Here is an 8,033-nt window from a genome sequence, read left to right as displayed (position 1 = left end):
CTCAACATTGTCAAGATGTCAGTTCTTCCCAACTTAACCTATAGATACAATGCAATCTCATTCAAAATCCCATCAAGTTATTTTTTGGATATTGATAAACTGATCCTAAATTTTACATGGAGGGAACAGACTCAGAATAGTCAACACAATATTGAAAGAGAAGAATAAGTGGGAGACTGACATTATCAGACTTCAATACTTGCTATAAAGCTACTGGTGAAAGAATAGACAAATAAATTGATAAAGAACTATTCAAAATATACATAGGACTCCTAAAACTCAACAATGAGAAAAAAGACAATCTGATTTTAAAATGTGCTAAAGGCCTTAACAGGAACATCACCAAAAAGATACACAGATGGCAAATAAGCATATGAAAAGAAGCTCCATACTTTGCCATCAGGGAATGCAAACTAAAATGATAATGAAATGCCACTACACACCTATTATAATGGCCAAAATCCTGACCACTGACAACACCAAATGTTGGCAATGAAGGGGGGGTGACAGGAACACTTATTTATTGCTAGTAGGAATGCAAAATGATACCCCTACTTTGGAAGACACTTTGGCAGTTTTTGCAAAACTAAACATACTCTTATCAGATGATACAGCAGTCATGTTCTTTGGTATTTACTCAAACAACTTGAAAACTTATGTCCATACAGAAACTTGGCACATGGATGTTTGTAGCAGCTTTATTAATAATTGCCACAACTTGGAAGCAACCAAGATGTCTTTTAGTAGGTGAATGGCTAAATAAATTGTGGTACATCCAGACAATGCAATATTATTCAGTGCTAAAAAAAAAAAAAAAAAAAAAAAAAAAAAAGAGAGAGAGCTATCAAACCATGAAAAGACATGGAGGAAATTTAAATGTGAATTACTAAGTAAAAGAAACCAATCTGAAAAGTCTATATACTATAGGATTCCAAGTATATGACATTCTAAAGAAGGCAAAACTATGGAGACAGTAAAAAGATCTGTGTTTGCCAAGGGTTTGGGCAGGAAGAATATGAATAGGCAGAGCAGAGGATTTTTAGGGTGGTGAAAATACTCTGTACAACACCATAATGATGGATACACATCATTATAGATTTGTCCAAACCCTAGAATGTACAATACCAAAAGTGAACCCAAATTAAACTGGTGATTATGATGTGTCAATGTACATTCATCAGTTGTAACAAATGGTCTGGTAGAGGATGTTGATAATGTGGGAGGCTCTGCATGTGTAGGGGCAGAGGGTATACAGGAAATCTCTGCACCTTCCCCTTAACTTTGCTGTGAACCTAAAACTGAGCTAAAAAAAAAAAAAAGTCATTTAAAAAAAAAGGAAATTCTGACACATGCTACATCATGGATGAAATGTGAAGACATTATGCTAAGAAAAATAAGCCAGTCACCAAAAGACAAATATTGTATAATTCCACTTATACAAGGTACATAGTGTAGTCAAATTCATAGACACAGAAAGAAGAATGATGGTTGCCAGGGGCTGAGGGTGGAGGTTAGGAATTAGGAGTTAGTATTTAATAAGTACATAGTTGAGGAAGATAAAAAGTTCTGGGGTTGAATAGTGTTGATGGTTGCACAACAATGTAAATGCATGTAATGCCATAGAAGTGTTCACTTAAAAGTGGTTAAAATGGTAAATTTTACATTATGTACATTTTACTACAATAATTTATTTTTTATTTAGCAAAGAGCTAAAGGCAGAGATATAAGGCTCAGGAAGACAGAGACAACTAAAGAAATGAAACACAAACTGGCAGATCTCTTGGGGGAATAGTGGTTTAAAAAATAACAGAAATAGAGTAAAAACTGCAAGTAGCCCAGGGGAGACTAGATTCTGATGAGAATGCAAAAAGGAACATGGAGATTAGACATGAGAAAAGCAAATAAAATAAGTGAAAACCAATAGCATTTAAAACAATTAGAGATAAAATGATATCTAGGGAAGACAGGCAAAGGAGGTCTAACATACACTTATCTGAAATCCCTATATAATGGATCAGAACAAATATTTGAAATATGATTGAAGAAAATGTTCATTTTGTAAGGGCATTTCAGGTCTTAGGAAAACTGACACATAATGGTCAACACAGATATATCCTAATACAGTTGCTGAACTTTGAATCCTTTGGGCAATCAGGCAAAAACCATGAGTCATCTATGAAGGATAAAAACAAAACAGGCTGACATCAATCTTCTCTACAACAATATGCACTTCTAGAAGACTGGAGAAATGCCTCTTAAAAGCCTTAAGGAAAGAAAGTGTGACCCAAGTTTATATCATCCAAATTGTTATTCAAATATAAAGGCAGCAAATAATTTTTAATATTCATGAACTCTGTGGAAATAATGGAAAAATATGTGCAATTCATTTCACAAAGCACCAATATTTTTTGTCTATAAGGAATCTTATTTGTTAAACTATAACAACTACCTGGTAACAATTTTGAAAACTTAGACAGCATGGAGAACATATGTATATGCTTCTTGAAAACATACATATACAACATGTAACTCAAGAAAAAATTAAACCTTGAATAGTCCTGCAACTCTTAAATATATTGAAGCAGCTGTTAAAAAAAAGTCTTCCCACCAAGATAAGATTAGATAATACGGGTAGTTATAAGGATATGTTTTTCTGGCAGGGGAGAGGTCAGGGCCAATTCATGTCAGTATGTTATCAGAGAACATGTAAACTAGAAAAACAACTATGGTAAGAATTGTTAAAATTTTTCAAAATAAAATAAACAATAATACCTTGAATACATGTATCAACAAAAATTATTGCCGGTCTAAAAGGCCCAACTGGCAACTTGCCCAGCCTGAGCTGTTCACATGCTGACATCCCAGGGCTGTTCTCTGGAGCAGATTGCCGGTGTCAGACCAATCACAAACCACTACTTCTCACTTCTGCCAGGAAGGAAGAACACCTTCCTTCACTGCATAAATGCAGGTGGTATTTATGGAAATAAATGATTTGTGATATATAAAATGAGGAAATGCAGTGAAAATGAGACATTTGTAAAGTTTGGGAAATGTAAAAGTACTATTACCAAACATTTCTACAATTTTTAGTTTATGGGAAAGGGAAAGATATCCCACTTTCCCCGTTTCCAGTACATATCACGTTTATTTTCAAAGCTCATCCATCAACTTTATTTTCAATAGGGGTCAATTACCAGTCATCATTTTAAGGATATAGGATGAAGTTTAGTGGCTGAACCAGCCACACAAACAAAGGGAGCTCAAGCCTCTTTCTACAAGTAAATATCTTTTCCTGTAGGAGGAGCATTACAAAAAGCAACCTCACTGAAGTACTTAAACAAACCTCAGAAGGAATTTCAACCACTCATCTGAATGTAAGCCAAAAGCTCATTTGTGCAAATCAAATATCGACCAACTAAATATATTCTCTCACATGGACAGCAATTCCAGATTCATTTTAGCCTAAAATAAAGAGATTAAGTAAAAAGAAAAAATAAATGAAAAAACCCTATAGGTAAACCAATAACCCTGAAGATAAAAGGGCAAAGACTATGAACAGTTTACATAAAAGCAAATATAAATTGGGGCTCCTGGGTAGCTCAGTTGGTTAAGTGTCTGACTCTTGATTTCAGTTCAGGTCAAGATCACCTATCATCAGATTGAGCCCCAGGATTCTTTCTCTCCTTCTCTCTCTGCCCTCCCCCCATGTTCTCTCTCTCTCTCTCAAAATAAATAAATAAAAATAAAGAAGAAGTCTTCAATAGGGGCACCTGGACGGCTCAGTCAGTTAAGCATCTGACTTTGGCTCAGGTCATGATCTCACATTTCAAGGGTTTGAGTCTCACGTGGGGCTTTGTGCTGACAGCTCAGAGCCTGGAGCCTGCTTCAGATTCTTTGTTTCCCCCTCTCTCTGCCTCTCTCCCATTCACTCTCTTTCTCTCTCTCTCTCTCAAAGAAAACAAAGCAAAACAAAAACTAAATAAACATTAAAAAAAAAAGGACGTCTTCATAAAGTTCTAACTACACCCGATTTTTTTTCTGAAATATTTTTGAAACAATTTATTTTTTTTGTTTTGTTTTCATTATTTTACTTTTTTAATATGAAATTTATTGTCAAATTGGTTTCCATACAACACGCAGTGCTCATCCCAACAGGTGCCCTCCTCAATACCCGCCACCCATCCTCCCCTCTCTCCCACCCCCCATCAACCCTCAGATTGTTCTTACTTTTTAAGAGTCTTTTATTGTTTGGCTCCCATACTTCCTAACTTTTTTTTTCCTTCCCCTCTTGATTTTTTATTGCATTGAACTGAAGGACGTTTCTTTCTATTTGTTATATAGAGTCTGCCAAATTAGGAAGACAAGCCATATTTTAATTTTTTTATAACAATGGGACAGAATTCAGGACTCTAACAAACAGAAACTGGTGAAAAGTGATTAACATGCCCTTTTATTTTCTATCAAATCCAATGTCCAAACAATAATTATATTTAGCCATACTCTTTTTCAGTTGTTTGCTTAAAGGGAAAAACTTCAATTGTCCAAGCACTCATGAGCCATGAGTTTATGTGGCTTGCTCATGACTGGAAGTGGACTACAGAGGGGTATCAGAAGCCTTACAGGTAATCCCCACGGGATAGTTCTAGGTTATTGCTCTAGCAAATTGGAGGGATATCCTGACCCTGTACATTTTTAAAAGTATAATTTTTCATAAGGTAGAGATTGTAGCCTTCTAATGAAATTTACTTAAAATCTCCTGATACTCTGTTAAGCCTCCACCAATGGCAAAGTCCCATTAGACCTGTCCATGCTAAAGCCTATTTGATATTAAAACAAAAGGAAAGGTCTCTGCCTAAGTAGATTAAGGAGACAAAATCAAGCAAGCCAGATTTCTAAACAAGGGGACTTAAAGCACAGAATTTGCATATATTATTCATTCTCCCTCCATGCAAACATGCTGCTATTGCTCAGTGAACTTTGGCCTACCATGGTTAAAAACAATGGTTATAACATCAGTATCCCCCTTTCCATGGCTGCTGCCAGAGGAATTTCAGGCTCCACTGGGATTTTCACATAACTCCCTCTCAACACTCTCCAGTATTCTTTCTCTAAAATGTCACTCAGAACTTTTATAAGTGGAATGGTTTCTTTGCCTCTGTGTGGCAACTTTCTGCTCTGTACTATCCACATCTGCTTCTCTGTTGGTACTCTTCCCCTCTTATCTTAGCTTCTGGCTAAAAGAATAACTTACAGGTCAAATTTAATTTGATAAAGGATTAAACACTGTAAAGAAGTAACAGAATCCATGTTGTACCCTGTGTAACAATATTAAGTGCCCTCTATTCCACTTTGCTGTAGCCATACAGGGTTTTGTGCTTACATTCTACATTTTGATTGTCTGCTCTTAGAGGCATATTGTTTACCACCTTGATTTGGTGCCTTTGTTCCTCCATGTCCATGCCTGCATTTTATTCATGAAAAATATAACTTGCTATTGCCTGTTATTGACCTCAAAAATTTACTCGCTGGGGGTGAGATTGAGTGAGTGGTGTTCTTCTTATCCCTGAATAACACTTGGAAAAGCTCCATCACCTTTCTGACACTCTAAAGTACTAGAAAGATCTGTGTCATTTTAAATATATGTGTGGTCTCAGTTTAGAAGTTCACATTCAGAAAAAAATCAAAATTCTTTTTTTTTTTAAGTTTATATATTTATTTTGAGAGAGAGACAGAGACAGCACAAATGGGGAAGAGGAAGAGAGAGAGGAAGACAGAGAATCCCAAGCAGGTTCCGCATTGTCGGCATGGAGCCTGACGTGGGGCTCAAACCCATGATACTGTGAGATCAGGACCTGAGCCTAAATTGGACACTTAATCAACTGAGCCAGGCAGGTAACCCCAGAAATGATCAAAATTTTTAACTTCATTTAACGTTCATACCTACTCTGTTTTAAATGTCTATTTATTTTTGACAGAGAGAGAGAGTGCAAGCAGAGGAGGTGCAGAAAGACAGGGGGACAGAGGATCCAACGCCAGCTCCATGCTAACAGCAGAGAGCCTGATTCAGGGCTCGAACTCACGGACCATGAGATTATGACCTCAGCTGAAGTCAGATGTTTAACTGACTGAGCCACCCAGGTACCCCCATACCTGTTGTTATGCCCAGAATTCGTGATCCCCAAAGACCACTAGGGAGCCGAGTCTGATGCAAAAGCAAAAGAGCCTTTATTAGAGCTAGCTGGAGCTCAATCCCCTACCTGCACCGACGCAGCGGTGAGATACCAGGGAGAGAGAGCAAGTTTCAAAAGCACAAAGGTTTTATTGGGGCCTAGGGGCAGTTGGTGAGGTAATGCCTGTGGCCTCAGCCGATTGGCTGGGGAAGGGTCGGAGTCCTGTTACGCAGGTTGCTGGGCGTGTTTTGATCAGGAAGTTTGAACGGGTGAGCGGGAGTTACTCAAGGGGAGGAGGCGTGGTCTAGGTGAAGGACACAGAACAAGATGGAGTCGGCGGTGGAGGCCCGCCCTTTCACTGTTTTTTTTTAAGCTAGAAAAAGAAATACAGTAAAACCTTGGATTATGAGTAACTTGTTCTGCAAGTGTTCTGCAAGACAAGCAAGTATTTAGAATAAATTTTAAGATGATAAACGAGCAATGTCTTGCAATACGAGTAGGACATGATGCTTAACATCACATGATCACAATTGAGCCAATGGTTCTTGAAATTCATTTTGATATTCAAATGTTTTGGATTACAAACATGTTTCCAGAACAAATTATTCTCAAACCAAGGTTTACTGTATTTTAATAGCCTTTCCGTATAATTGTGGATATTCTTTGGCAGTATGCCAAAACTCAACATTTAATAGTTTCTTAAATGTTAGTTACAATATAGAATCTGAAACCATATAAATGAACGTTCATCCTATTACATTATAGTCCATTCGTTTATTTTGAAGTTTGAATGGATCTTTAACCCATGTGTGATTCTATACATCATGCATTGATCATATGGAGAACATTAGTGCACTGAGTTATGTAGATTTCCAAATGTTGACATTTTTCATTATACAATATCAAAAGTCACATCAGTTACCAATATCACATATCTCATCAGAAAATCTTTAAATACTGGGAAGCTGCCAAGTTCATGGTGGTGGACACATGTGTCCAAACTTCTACTTTTTGGTTGAAAGCTCAAATTTTATTATCAGCAACAAATACTTTCAGTTGTTTTCCTTAAAATGACAGGCTCACATCATTCATTTTTGAGAATATTTTCTCAAATACAGTAAACTCATAGTTTATCAGTTTTTCCTTCAAGTAAAAATGGCATTCCATTTTTTAAAAAGCTCTGCTAATTCAGCTCACAACTCAAATAATTGCATAAGTGCTTTTCTTCAATACAGGCAGCATCTTGAGGTGTAGAGCTCTCCCAAGATCATAGATCAAGATCTTCATCTCCAATGTGAACATTTGTTCTTTTTGCCTTTTTGCTACTTGTCTTTTCTCTGTTAATAGATGGGAAGATAATGCTCCTTAACTCTGGCAACTATCACTGAAACCAATGCTAAGGCCATAGCTGCACAATAAAAGTCCTTAGATTTTCTTGCTAAGGTGCTTTTAGATAAAGAATTGCTTTAGATTACTACTGCCTTTACAAGGAGAAGTCTGTGCCATAGCAAGTAACTTCTGCTGTACCTGGATTAATGGCTCTGGTATTATAGCAAATACAAGAAATTAACAAGCCAGTCACTAGCCTAGAACAGATCACCCTTTCAGATTCATTCTTTGATTTATTTGATAACTAACTGGTTTGGTAATGGGGATCATGGGTAAGAAGTATACCTCAGTCTCTTAATATTATCCTCCTAATAGCTAGCATTATAGTCTCTCTGGTACACTATTTCTCTCAAAGGTCTTAAATGTATGTTCATACCCATCAGCAGTACATCACATGGTCTCACTGTGCTTGGAGAAACAGACACAAGATGAACAATGACAGGAACAGAAAAACCAATTCTTCTGAAATGAGCA

The sequence above is a fragment of the Panthera tigris genome, chromosome B3 (genome assembly GCF_018350195.1).
Source record: "Panthera tigris isolate Pti1 chromosome B3, P.tigris_Pti1_mat1.1, whole genome shotgun sequence".
NCBI lineage: Eukaryota > Metazoa > Chordata > Mammalia > Carnivora > Felidae > Panthera > Panthera tigris.
The sequence above is the reverse complement of the archived record's forward strand: the minus strand, read 5'-3'. Positions refer to the sequence as shown.